Here is a 14,260-nt window from a genome sequence, read left to right on the forward strand (position 1 = left end):
TTAGTATCCTTGAGTCAATGTTTCACTTTCACTTTTTATATGATCTTGAGTGTGTATTGCTGCAATACAGAGGAACAACTCATTGAGATAAATACATGTAGGAGGCGGAGGGACTCTTTACTGAAGCTGGTAGATGCCCAGTCCTCACCTATACTTCTCACATTACTGCCAACATTTCTGGCTGCGAAGAGCAGCAACCACACTGAACTGCCAGAGCCCAAAGACACCCAGGTGCTTACTGCTCCTCTCAGCAGCTGAAAGGAGTGTATTCCTGAGCAGCAGCAGAAGCCTTACTCCACACAGCAGAAACTGAATTTCCTGAAGACAGGATGCTGTAAAGGCACTTGAAATGTGAAAGCATTCGGGCTAGGAACAGACACATAAACCAGTTTAAGTGATCAGAAACTGGTTTAAACCCGTAACAGAACAGACATTTAGTGTCTATAAACCAGTCTGAAAATTGCTTAAACCACTTCGAGATAAACCTGGTTGAATGTAGTATCAGACTTAACTGATTTGGGTCAAACTGGTTTATGCAATGTCTGTCCCAGACTCCTTCCTGGTTTCACTTAAACCAGAGTCCCCCAGCATCCCAGATACTTTGCAGCCCTGGGCTGTGCTCTCCGCTCCACAGCAGGGCTGGCCTCACCTCTCTGCTCCCTAGCTGGAGGTCCAGCAGAGACAGCAGATACAGCAGTGCCTGCCTGGCTTCCCCCGTCCCACCCTCCCACTACTTCCTACTCAAGCAGGGATTCCCTCTTCCCCTCTCCTACAGCATGGATGGTAGATAGCATGTGGTATGCTAGCTAATGCTGAGAGGTGTCTGTGTAAGACAGACAGGACAGTGTCCACTTAGGGCTTTTTAGAACTAATCAACAGGTCAGCCAGTAACGTGCCTCTGTTCCTTCCTTGGAAAAAGCTGTTTAAGAAGAGTTTGAATTAATGAGAGAGGCTTTTGTTTTCTTGGTGGGCTGCTAAATGCTCTGAAGTGGTGAGGGGCAGGGGGAACCCTTGCCTAATTACAGCATCCTGCCAGGGCCTGGCCACACCCCTCCTCAGCTCAGCAGTGTTGAAGGGAAAGGAGGGCTGCTCTAATGCTCCCTGACTTCTAACCGAGCCACTGCAGGCATGTGCCTGCATTTCTTCAGTCTAGAGGAAATATCTGTATGGTTGCAAACCAGTTCAGCCTAGCCAGGTTAGACTAACCTGCAAAGATTGAATCAATTCAGGCTTTTTGAATGTCTGTCCCTAGCCTGGGTGTTTTGCTGGTGAAACTTGGAACTGCATGCTAGGAACTAGTGACTTGATTCTTCACCATCCTCCCCTTTATACAGTGACTTAAAATTGGACAAAGTAGGGTAGCACAACCCAGGTAGAGAGACCAGGGCAGCAGCTTTGGGTGCCATTTTAGGGGAAAGGGAGGTGGGAAAATAAGAGCTGCTGCTGTGGCGGCCAGCTGGCTATACCACTGATGGAAGTACCCAGGAGCCACTATTGCCCTGTTATACCTGTGGTACCACTGTCAGAGACATGGCAATTTATGTGGTACCTCCACTTTGCAAAGGCAGAAGTGACTACAGAAGGAGCAAAGTTGTGAAAAATGAGACCTTACTTCTGCTTGGCTCTCTAAATCACAGCTCAGTGAACACAAATTGCTCGGTACAGAGCTACCACCCAGAGTCTGTCTAAATCCTGGATTAAGAGTGGACTGCTGACTACACTACATTCCTGTGCAGCCCAGCAGCACAGATATCAATCTTATTGTCAGCTCTGCTTAATAATACAAGCCCCTTCTGCTTTAGGTTCTATTAAACACACAAAAAAAACATTATTAAAAGATTGTTAAGGTTGTAAAGTCAAGAACTTCAAAGTTAGAAAATTCCAGAATTTAAGATTTCCTGTATAACCTTAAGTTGTTCTCCTTTCAAATATGATGCTGTTTTTAATTATATCACTTGCTATTTTTCTTACAACACCCCTGCCTCACTGCAAAGAATAGATGGTACTCAGTTAATGAGCAGCTATTCAGTAGTTTTGTTCCCACTGCTCCAGATACATTCTCCAAATATGGAATTATTTATGGCTTTGTGGCCTTTTCTATGGCAGTCATCATGTTATCTGAGTGTTTCATGAATAGTAACTTATTTTATCTTTAAATTAGCAACACAATTATTTCTTCCCCATTTAGTAAATAGGAAGTGAAGGTAAGGTTAAAGTCAAAAGTATCCCCTAATTTTGGATGTGAAACATTAAGCATGTAGGACAGGGGAAGGCAGTTTGTCCCCGACGGGCCTTCATAGATCCCTCCTAGTAATCTGGCACCCTGTTTTGGTGACCACCCTCTTCACCAAGCACTGGTGTTACTAGGTTTGGCTGTATACCTGTTTCGCCAACCCCACTTCTCTCCTGCCACGACTTTGCTGTTATCCCAGTGGGGCGGGGGTAGTTCACAGGTCCCTTGGTGTCCCGGGTTGGCCTCATCGGTTACATATGGGGCTCCTGCCACCCCTACATCCCGGCCTCACGCCACCTGTGGTCTCTACTTCCCTGCACCTGCTCCGTGATGGGCCGTCAGACTCCTTCCCCGCCGGTATAGATGTCCCAGCCCTATAGCACTGTATAATTTCCACCACCAATGCGTCAGCCTACACTGTCAGCTGCGTACTTCCTCAAAGTGATCCTTCTATAAGGCCTACCTCCCTGACCTACCACCAGCGCCCCTATGGTCTGGCCCCGGGAGTAAATGTCTCCTGGATGAATATATATATATATAGCGCTGTCCCCATATCCTTCGATCGCTGCCTTCTATTCTAGGCGGCAATCCCGCCCCGATCTTTCTCTCCCGCTGAGCGAGCCTTCAGCCTCACACCCCTCTTCGGCGCTTCCCGCACCCTCCGCCATGGCACTTACTTCCTGCGGCTCGGGATCTTCCTGGGTGGTCTTGATCCTCCGCTGCTCACCCGATCTGGCACTGCGGGCTTTATCTGTCGGGGATCCCGCCGTTCCGCCTCTTCTCCCGGCTACCAGACTCTCCAGCACTTCAGTTCAGCAGCTCTTGTCCTGCTGGGCTATCGTCAGGGATGGCTTTGCCAGCCATTTGTTCCCCTCTCCCTCCGCTGTCTCTGGAGTGGTGGCAGCCATTTTTAAATCTCCCGGCCGGCGGCTGATGTCACCGTCAGCTGCCGGCCGCAGCTGTACATAGACGCGGGTAACGAGCTGTGCGGGCTCTCCCTCCACCACGGCGTCCTGCTCTCCTGGTAAGTCTTCTTGGCCCCTTCGGGTCCCGGGACACAGTTATTTTGGGTGGAGGGCTGTTTACTGAGTTTTGGCAAGCCATCAAGGGCCACACAAGAGGCAGCCGGGGGCAGATAAATATTCATTTTCTAAATTTTTTAGGGTCCCCACAGGCCAGATAGAATGGCCTGGAGGGCTGCATCCAGCCCGCGGGCCACATTTTGCCCGCCCCTGACATAGGACCTGATTACTCAGACAGTATCATTTATGCATGATCAGGGGGCAGCAGGGTAGGCCCTATGAGGACAGACTATGGGACCTGAATCTGTTCAGCCTACACAAAAGATGGTTGAGAGGCGATCTGGTGGCCACCTACAAACTTGCCAAGGGAGACCAGCAGGCAATGGGAGAGTTCCTGTTCCCCCAAGCACTACCGGGAGTTGCTAGGAATAATGACCATAAGCTGGCTGAGAGTAGGTTCAGGCTAGACATCAGGAGGCACTACTTCAGTCAGGGTGGCTAGGAGCTGGAACCAACTTCTTAGAGAGGTGGTGCTCGCCCCTCCCCTGGGGATCTTCAAAAGCAGGCTAGACAATCACTTAGCTGGGGTCGTTTGACCCCAGCATTCTTTCCTGCCCATGGCAGGGGATCAGACTTCATGACCTGCTTAGGTCCTTTCTGACTCTACCAACTATGAAACAATGCTTTCATGTGTTCAGTGGAAGTTCCCTTGAGTTCAGCTGCACCTCTGAGTGCCCAGCATTTCAGCTGCAAACCTCCCTTATTACTCAACCCCTGTTTGTTACCAAAGCACAGTCCATCCTGTGCAATGAGTGAGTCAGAAGAAATACTATGTGATTACTGAATTAAAAACTAGCGTAATGTATATGCTCAGGCAACCTTAATTCTGGCATTAACAGCCCTCAGAGTGCCTTGCTTTTGTTCTTGTAATGAAGTTTTTCTGTATAAGAAATAAGCTAAAATACCAAGTTCTGTCATGCAGCATCAGGGTGATGCTACCTCAATCATTAACAAGGTTACCGTGTTTAGGCTCACCAAAAAGACTTCAGCCACTTGAGCAAATGGTATAACTGGGCACGTCTACATGCAGCCTTTACTGTGCCATTGATTAGCTTTGCAGTAAATGCTGTGCATCCACACTTGCACCCCTTTTATGCTGGAGTGGATTAATTAAATCCACAGTAGGATAATACATGTAAATACAAATACTATCCTGCTGCCAAGTAAAAAATTCTGCAGCAGCACACATGGTGGTTAGCAAAACCCCGTTTTTCTTTTTTAATACACACACACACACACACACACACACACACACACACACATATGCATTCCCTTCCCTTCCCCAATTATTTCTGGCTTTTCTTTCTCTCCCTCTCTATTCCCTATAGACAAGCATAAGTGAGCTCAGTCTTAGGATAAGCTTTAACATTTTTCTTTTGGTAGCAAGTTTTTGGTTTTGGATATCCACTGTTTTATATTGTATTATTATTAGGTTTATATTGATTTTTACTGTTATATATTGTATTATTAATAGATTTTTATTGTTTCATATGGATATTGTATGGTTTAGGCCTCTGTTTGTAAGTGAACCAAAGTCATGTCAAGTTTCCATTTTATATGCCAAGTCTCCATCTTTTGTCCTCTGCCTGGGCATCCCCTGTGTCGCAACTGTATGAGTCATGTACCCCTCCCATGTAAATTGGTTCCCGGATGAATGAGAGTGATTGGGAGTGATTGAAATACAATGGTAGCAGGCCTCTACTGAATGGCCTCTAATGACCAGGCCATCACCTTGCATTGATTCATCCAGCAACCATGGACCTCACCCAGGAACAGAGACAAGAACCCAGCATTTGAAAGACAAAATATCCTGCAGAACCAGCAACTCTACCATTGTATCCCACCATTACAGACACCCGAAACTGCACATCCCTGCATGGAGCACACATACTCAGTATGCCAGGGGCTGACCCTTGCCTGGGCATGCCTCCTGTCTCCAGGGTCACACGAGGTCTGCCCCTATAAAAAGGGGCAGTGAAGACAGACCCAGTAGGTCACCCTCTCCATTTGGACCAGCACCATGCCGCACCACCTATCCACCCAGAGGCCCTGCCAGTGACCCTATTCTGGACAACACCTACTGGACAAAGACCCCTTTCCAGCTTGGATAGGTAGCTATCAACCCCCACCCCCTCTTCACCCAAGGACTTGGACTCTGCTTCTCTTCCCTACCTGGACTCCAGCCCTTCCACTGAGTCTCTTTCTCCTGCTGCCATTGTGAGTGCTTGTGTGTGTGTGTGTGAACCAATAACTTCATGGGGCTGTGTAGTGTGTTGTCTGTGTAATAAAACTGTTATTTGAACCCCTAAATTGGGTTTTGCTTTACTATGCTTTGGCCCTGCCCCAATCTCTGCTCCTCGCCCCTCTAACTTCTGCCCCATTTCTCCCTTTCCTGCTTCTGGCTCACTGCCACCTCCAACATCTGTCCTGAGCTCCTCTCTGCCTCCAAACCCCCTGTTTCTTTGCCACTGTCATATCCCCACTGCCTTTTCCTTTTCCCCTGAGCAACCAAGTTTCTGCCTCAGTTTCTTTCCTACCTGTCTCCTCCTTGCCACCACTTATCTGTCCCCACCCAACATCTCAGCTGTCGGCCTCAGTTTCCAGCCCCAGTCTACCTTAAGTAAACCCAAGCTTCAGTTCCTCAGCCAGCTTCTGTGTAGTCCACTGGTTCTAATCCAGGTTCTGGAAACTTTCACTCCCTACTTTAACTCTCTCTCTCACCTGAACCTTCCCCCAAGTATTCCAGGTACCCCTAGCACACACAAACACACTGTACCATCCAAATTAGGAACTTACCTGTGTGTATGTGTAGGTGGGTTGTATGTATGTGAACTGTGTGTGTGTGTGTGTATGTATACACACACACACATTGTGTGAATGATATATGAATTAGTGATCTGTGTCTAACTTTGAGGTGTATAGTGTATGTGCTTGAATTGGTGATAGGCATGCATGTGCCTAGGCTGGTTTGGATGTGTATGTGCCTGAGTTGGTGGGGTGTGTGTGTCTGTACCTAATTGATTTATGTGTTTGTGCATGTGCAATTGTGTCACACCTTCCTGTCTAACAGCGTAATATTGAGATCCTGAGAATTGGCCTGACCCCACAGGGCTACAAGGGTATAAGGGTGCTTTAGTTCAGGGCCTGCCTGCTGGCTAGCCCCAGCACTCCGCTCCACAGCATGTTGAGTTGGGGATAGAAACCCCAGGCTGGCATGCTGACCCCCTGGGCCTGCTGCCAGTTGGGGCTGCTCCAACCCAGCTCAACGTGCTGTACTTCTAGACACATGAGTAGATGTGGCACCCAGTAACCATAAACTATGGAGCAATAAGCTCCAAAGTTTATTGATTCCCATTAATTCCATGTGTAGATGCACTCACTGGTAGCAATAATAGTTTGTTATCCTCTATATGGACCAGCAGTAGAAATGGATGACACATCCAGCTTGCCAGGCTTTGCAGCTGTGTTCTTGTAGCCTTTCTGTCTATTCTTTCCAAGCTTGACCTCTCCTAGCCCCTCCCAGCCCTAGTCCTATTGCTCCCTTACTGTATCCCAGAGACGGGCACACAGGATACCTTTTTTTAGTAGCTCAGTTACTTTGGCACCCTTTTGATACTTTCCCCAGCTCCTTCCCACTGACTTTATAGCATTTATTTTGTGCACCCTGCCCCCCCCCCATAGAAGTATAAGAGCCCTTCTTCTCTTTAATACTGTTGGCTATTATTATGTTTTTAAGTGGCCTTTATCTTTTCCCTGCAAGTTGTAACCTGCTTTAGTTCTTTTGGTTCTTCTCCACTTCTAGCCTCTTTCCCCCACCCCTGCCCCTTTTTCGTTTGGATCACAAAATTAGTCCCTCATAAAACTCCATGGGTCACTTTGTAGCCTTTGCATTTTTCATTCTCAGGGTAATTATCTTCAGTGCAATTTCTGCTGTCATAATCTTGGCTTCTTGTACCTCTAGGAAGGCAATCAGCATCCCATATTCTCTGTGACTCTCTGCCTGCAGAGGTAACCTGAGAATTCACCTTTGTCTAGCCAGTGCTGCTCAGATCACAGCTCTCAAGCTACAAGTGGCTCTTCACCCTATCACCTTCAGCTCTATGAAGAAAATGATGTGTATTTATTGCATGCATTGGATTCGTCTGTCCTACAATCATGAATAATGCAACACAGCTGTTTAGTGTTGACTGAATTTTTATATATACTTGTTTTAAAGCAGCTTACCATTTCCAAAGCATTTTCACCTGGGCTGTACTTTGCATTGTGGTTCTTTGATTAATATTGACTGCTCATGTAACTTCTGAGCCCGTCAAGATTTGATGACATGTCTACCTCATGTAAGACAGTGCCAAAAAATGTCACACAGCCTAATGCTGCTCTTCATCTCTCTCTCGTGTGCTTTTATGGCAGGTATAGGGCATTTTTTCATATGCAGTGCATGCAAAGTGAGAGACTGGACAGAGTATGTTTTCACAGTGGCATTCTTTACCACCATCGGACATGGGGTAGGCATGACCCAAGCATCCTTGGTCTACTGAAATATGCTGCCTCCCCACCTTTCTACTATGGTTTTCGTACTTCCACGTTCTACGTACTTTTCTACTCTTCCCCACTCAAAGCAACTTCATGGCTGCCCTCTTTCAGGGATTTTCAGGAAGATAGGGAGCAATGGAATCCTTCTTTCTCTGGCAGGGAAAGTTGGAATGAGATGCCTCCAGAATCAACTACTAGAATCAGCTACAGCTGACTAGACCTTAATGGGACCATCAACTGCCCCAGAAGTCCCTTGTGAAGCTCTCTATATAAAATATATGTATTTTCATAATCAGCCATCCTCATCTGTCTAGCCCTTTACTGATATATGCTGTATTAAAATAATTCACAGAACCAATAACCCAAGTTTCTTGGATACATTCCTTCTCCACCATCTTCTCAAGGGGCATTTGTGAGCAAGTTGACTAGTCGAGGTGTTAGTTGAAGTGGCCCCTTAAGGATACAAGATGCTCACCCTCTGGGCTGCACGCCCCGAACTCACCTTCCATGACTTTGATGATTCCTGGTTCAGATGGACTGTCTGGCGCGTGCACATCAAGAAATGAGACCTTGTGTCTGTCAGGGAGCTGGTGAGGGCTCCACCACCCCTACACCCTCGCCCGTGCCTCCGCGTAGAAACCTCTCTATGGCTCCCTCTTCTAGCATAAGTCCAAACCTCACCAGAACTGGTGGAGGGATAATGTCAATGCCGCCTTTGCCTAAAGCGGCCGTATCTGGAGCCCCGCTCTCTCCTCAAGCAGGGTCCTGCTTCTTTCTCTGGGGCCTTCTTCAATGGGCGTCTTCAGCCCTCCCTCTGGGCCCACCTCACGACTTGACGCTGTGAACACACCGCCAACAGTCCATCTGCCCTTTTTGACCTTTAGAGCTTTCCTTTGCCCTGCTCCTGCCGGACCCAAATGCTCCGGCACACTGCGGTCAACCCGTCTCCGCTCTGGGTCACCACCTCTCACTCGCGCGCCTCAGTGGAGCCTTACCGCTGCCCCAAAACTTGCAGATCCGGCCTCGGGAGGTGCGCATCCGCCCCTCTGCCTCCTCACCGGTGTCCACCATTCGCTGTGGCACTTCCGGTTCCGCTCCCCATTCCGGTGCTGCTTTTGAGCCAGACTCTCCTGCCACACACCTGCGAGAGGTAAATGTTCGCCCCGCCTTCTGGCGTCGGGGCAAAGGCGTTCCTGTGGGGGGGCCAGCCCAGCGAGCTCCACAGCCTGCTGGTTCACAGCATTCTTGTTATCGATTAAGTGGTGCTCTACCTATTTTTTAAATATCTTTGATAATCCTTATGATGTCATAGTTGCTTCCCAGTGCATATCTAGGTGGCTGTTTCAAACTCCTATTTGATCCAGTAACTCTGCATTTTCTCACTCTTTGCTATGATCCTCTAGCAGATTTCAGCTTTTTTTTTCAGTTTCTGAATGCTAACTTGAAGCATTTCCCATTTTTCATTATCAAGTTTGGTTTCTTGTTTTGTAAACATCATTGACACTCCACTGTTTCTGCCCTCCCTTGCTATTGCAACTCTCCTGGAGACTGTACCCATCAATGTCATCATTCCAGCTGTGAGAATTATCCCACCAAATGTCAGTGATGCTTACCAGGTATAAGTCCTCATTATTTAGTGTAACTTCCTACCTCTTCTTGCTAATTTCTGGAAATGTTTTCACTTGCAGATGGACAAAGTCTTTCGTATATGCACCAGTTCTGGGCAGCTATGTTTTTCTTTCTCTTGTAAATTAAAAATAGGTAGCAGACTGTTTGAGATAATTAATCTCTCCCTTTTCTGACTTTAATGTTTGCATGTAAAGCTTTGTCCCTTGAACAGGTATAGGACTTAGGCCTCCCAGAAGAATCAGGAGCACCCAAGCTTAGGGAATTTTCTCCCATTTCTCCAGATTTTCCTTCTAACTATGCAAACCAATTTGCTTTCCTTCTCTCTTCAGCTACTCCCAAGCCAGCTATACCCCTGTATGACAGGACCACAAAGTGAAACTGGTTCATCTGGCCTTGGAATCAGCAGTTGTGTGTGTCACACAACACATGAGGGAGAAGTGGACTCTACTCTTTTCCTCAGAGCTGTGAGCCCAGTTAGTTTAGAGACAAGGTGAAACCTAATACTTTGTACATTACAATTTGAAGGGCAGGGTGTGGAGAAGGGCAAAAAGAAACTTCAAGGGAAGGAATGGGTAAGGATAAAAAGAGGTTCATCAAAAATGCGGTGAGGTGGGCTAGAAAAAAAATCCCATCCCTATAAATATCTAGACAAAACTTCCTCTTTGCTTCCAGTTCCCTTGACAGGATGTGGAACCAGCCTGTTCCTCTTATCAGCATTTCTTTGTGTCTTCAAGATATGATACAGGGGGTTTTTTTATTCCAAAAGCTGCTGGACACTGGGAGGCATATCATAATGACAAAATATATGCAGGAGGCAGGGGGTCTGATCTCACAGGAGCAATTCCACGACCCCCTTCTGAAGCTTAGTGGGCAGCCAATATCACAGCGTTGGTTTCTGTTGAGACAGTTGAAGGCCCACATGACCGGCATGACCACATGCATTTTGGCTCCCACAAGTGGGACTCTCGTATTTTGACTCCAGCAGGATAAGGCCCTCAGCTGACTCAGCAGGTGCTATTAGTTGAGCCAATGTTCCTGGCCCCACTTCTCCAATGGAGCGGGTGGCTAGCAACACCTGCCATGCTCTTCCAGGGGTATTTGCTTTCCAACCATCCCTAATGCAGTTGCCTGTTAACTCTGTGAAAATACCATACTTACCACTATTTTCAAAGAAAGATTTTTTTTTGTTCGTTCCATCTTCCAAAAAACACTCCCAATGCTCCCAGCACCAACAATAGTATGCATTAAACAGAGCACACAACCTCTTCTCTTCCCAGCTCACCACTCCGGCCTTGTGTATAAGGCAAAGCAGGAAGCATGGTTAGAAAATACAGCAATGATGATAGCAAAGAGGGCCAGGACACACAAAGGCTTTCCAGTATGAGGAAAAAATCTTTTCTTTTGTCTCAAACCTGGTTATTTTGTAGAACTGGTATGCTCACTTTTTCTGCTTCTGTCTCTTTAAAGAAATAACCTTGTTTCCATTCTTTTTAAATGGAACCTGTCTATTTCACTCACCACTCATCAGAAGGAGCAGTCTGTGGCACCCCTGCCCTCTCCAGTATCAATCTTTTCCTTTCCTTATTCACATCTGGCACCAGCAGAACTGAAAAGAAAATCAACAGCAGCCACTTTGTCCTCAGCTCTCTATCCAGGTCCCTAAAGTCATACTTCAGTGTATCAAATACTGAACATAGGATGACATTTAATTTTCAGTATGGATTACATATCATCCAAAACAGCGATCTATATGTTTAACATTTTGGTGAGTGCTATATAATCATTCTGTATGCACAGCATTCAGCATTAAGTGGACACCATCAGCTTGGTATCTAGCCAATATAAAATAATTAATTAAAACCACTTTCTGTTTTTACAGCTGTCCCCAAGTTCCCCAGCCAATTTACAGTCTTGTTGGTCTTCAAATATTTCTATTACTGCACCCCTTTCGCCAAGTAAAAGATCTAAGCTAACACAGAAAACCGAACAGCTGACTATACAGGGAACCTCTATGAAAGAGACTTTTGTTGTACACCCAGGCTTGGCAGCAGTTCCCCCAGCTGTTGTTAGAAATCCACCTCATCAGATCCCAAGAGCTTTAAATCTTCAGAGTCTGAGCACAGCCCTTGGCTAGAGGTCTCTAGGTCTACTCTCAACGTGCAGCTCCCATCTCTTCCAGAGAACTGCACCTACAGGTCCTCAAAATAGCATCACATACTAAGCTCATCTACAGTAGGGTACACACATTCAGAGCCCCCCTGTAGTGTCAAAACCCTTCCCTTCTGCAAAGTGGTGTAAGATTTCTGCTGCTAAACAGTTGCTAGCTGGGGAAAGAGCACTTCTTTCACTAGCAGCATAACTGCTATAGTGTAGCCATACACAGCTTCTAGAAGCACATGGATATGCACGTGCTTGTGATGATGGCTTGTGGCTGTTGCCAAAACTTCCTACTGCCAGACCAGACATGTATACATATCTTTAGACATCTCCATAACTTACATTCACACCACCCCTTTGCTTTCTCTACAACAAGTTTTAAGGCCCTACTTTTCCACTTTCAAACCTTTGTTCTGCTTTGATATGTATCAGTTACTCCACTTCTCCCTCCATTGAGATGGGGGCAGAGCTAGTTTTTCCCAACTCCATTCAACCTTCTTAGCATGAGGAATATTCTATTGAAGTACAGTTGCTAACCTTAACAATGCTCCATTACCTTTGGTTTAGGCCATAAGTATTACAAAGAATGTCAACAAATGGCAAATCCATGATACAAAACATTTTTAATGACTGCATAACTTATTGAAGTCATAAATTGTGCAAAGATTCCCCAGATCATCACAATACACCCTAGAATTGCACTAAACATTTCAAGAATGTTCAAAGGAATATTTAATGATTTTTTTCTTGTTTTTCAAGCCTCCCATATGCAAAATGTGTGAAGAGAGAGAAAAACAAGAAAAAAGTGTATTTTCTATTGTCTTTGTCATAGTATCAAACACAGTATTTGTAATAACGAGAGGTAGAATGTTGTTAAATCAAAGAGGTATTTAATTTGATGCTGGTTTAATTGATTGAGCTAATGATGTAAAGCAGAATCCAGCTTTGGATTTGCCTGATCTTGCATGGTACTCTGTGCCATCAGATCCCAAAGCCCTTTTGGATGCACGCTGAAGTCCATGGGGCTCCTTACAGACAAAGGAAATCTGCTGACACAGAAATATTACAGAATTGGTTTTAGAAACAAAAGAAGATTGCCACCGTTTGGTTAGGTTTCATTAGGTACATCAAGTTTTCTTGATGCATTTGATTTGTTTAATAGAGATGTGGACACAGAAAACTAAACAGCTGACTAATACAGGGTTTGTAATATAGCAGTGGATGTAGTATAACTTGACTTTAGCAAGGTGTTTGATACAGTCTTCCACAGAATTCTTACAAGCAAGCTGAGGAAGTACGGGTTGGATGTATGGACAAAAAGGTAGATAGAAAACTGTCTGGATTGTTGGGCTTAACGGGTAGCACAAAGTCTAGCTGGCAGCCAGTAGCAAGTGGAGTTCCCCAGGGGTTTGTTCAGGGGCTGGTTTTGTTCAGTATCTTTATAACTATCTGGAAGATGGGATGGATTGCACCCTTAGCAAGTTTGCGGATGACACCATGCTGGGGGGTCTAGTAAATACACTGGAGGGTAGGGCTAGGATTCAGAGGTGACCTAGACAAATTGGAGGATTGGGCCAAAAGAAATCCCAAGAAGTTCAACAAGGACAAGTGCAAAGTCCTGCACTTAGGACAGAACAATCCCATGCACCAGTACAGGCTGGGGGCTGACTGGCTGGGCAGCAGCTCTGCAGAAAAGGTCCTGGGGGTTATAGTGGGCAATATGCTGAATATGAGCCAGCAGTGTGCCCTTGCTGCCAAGAAGGCTAGTGGCATACTGGGCTGCATTGTCAGCTGTGTTGCCAGTAGGTCCAGGGAAGTAATTATTCTCCTCTATTCAGCATTGGTGATGCCACATCTGGAGTACTTTGTTTGGTTTTGCCCCCCTCCCCCACCAGTACAGAAAGGATGTGGACAAACTGGAGAGAGATCAGTGGAGAGCAATGAAAATGGTTTGGGGGCTGGGGCACATGACTTATGAGGAGGGGCTGAGGGAAATGGATTTATTTAGTCCGCAGAAGACTGAGATAGCAAACATTAACTACCAAAGAGGATGGAGCTACACTGTTCTCAGGGGTAGCAGACGACAGAACAAAGAGCAAAGGTTTCCAGTTGCAGCAAGGAAGGTTTAAGTTGGATATTAGGAAAAACTCTCACTAGGAGGGTGGTGAAGTACTGGAACAGACTATCTAGTGAGGTGGTGGAATCTTCATCCTTGGAGGTTTTTAAGAGCCAGGTAGACAAAGCTGAAAATGATCTAGTTGGGGATGGTCCTGCTTTGAGCAGGTGGTTGGATTAGATAACATCCTGAGGTCCCTTCTAACCCTAATTACCTAGGATTCTATGTGGGCACTTTAAACAATTTAAAAAATCCTTGATTGTTTGCTTAATGTGAAGTCAATACAAATGTAACAGCATTTGGAAAAATATATGCGAGGAGACACTGGATCAAAGAAAATAAATTGGATTAGGGAATTGATTCCATATACCTTGGTAGAACACATTTTTACTGATCAGAAGATGATCAATTAGACTAAAAAGTAGCTCAAATTTTACATACGTCATTTGCAAATAAGGTGTATTTTTTTCCAAGGTTTGCAGCCACCATCGGTTGTTCAGGGTATATGAG

Source organism: Crocodylus siamensis, chromosome 3, assembly GCF_052110815.1.
Source record: "Crocodylus siamensis isolate JL-2025a chromosome 3, ASM5211081v1, whole genome shotgun sequence".
Taxonomy (NCBI): domain Eukaryota; kingdom Metazoa; phylum Chordata; order Crocodylia; family Crocodylidae; genus Crocodylus; species Crocodylus siamensis.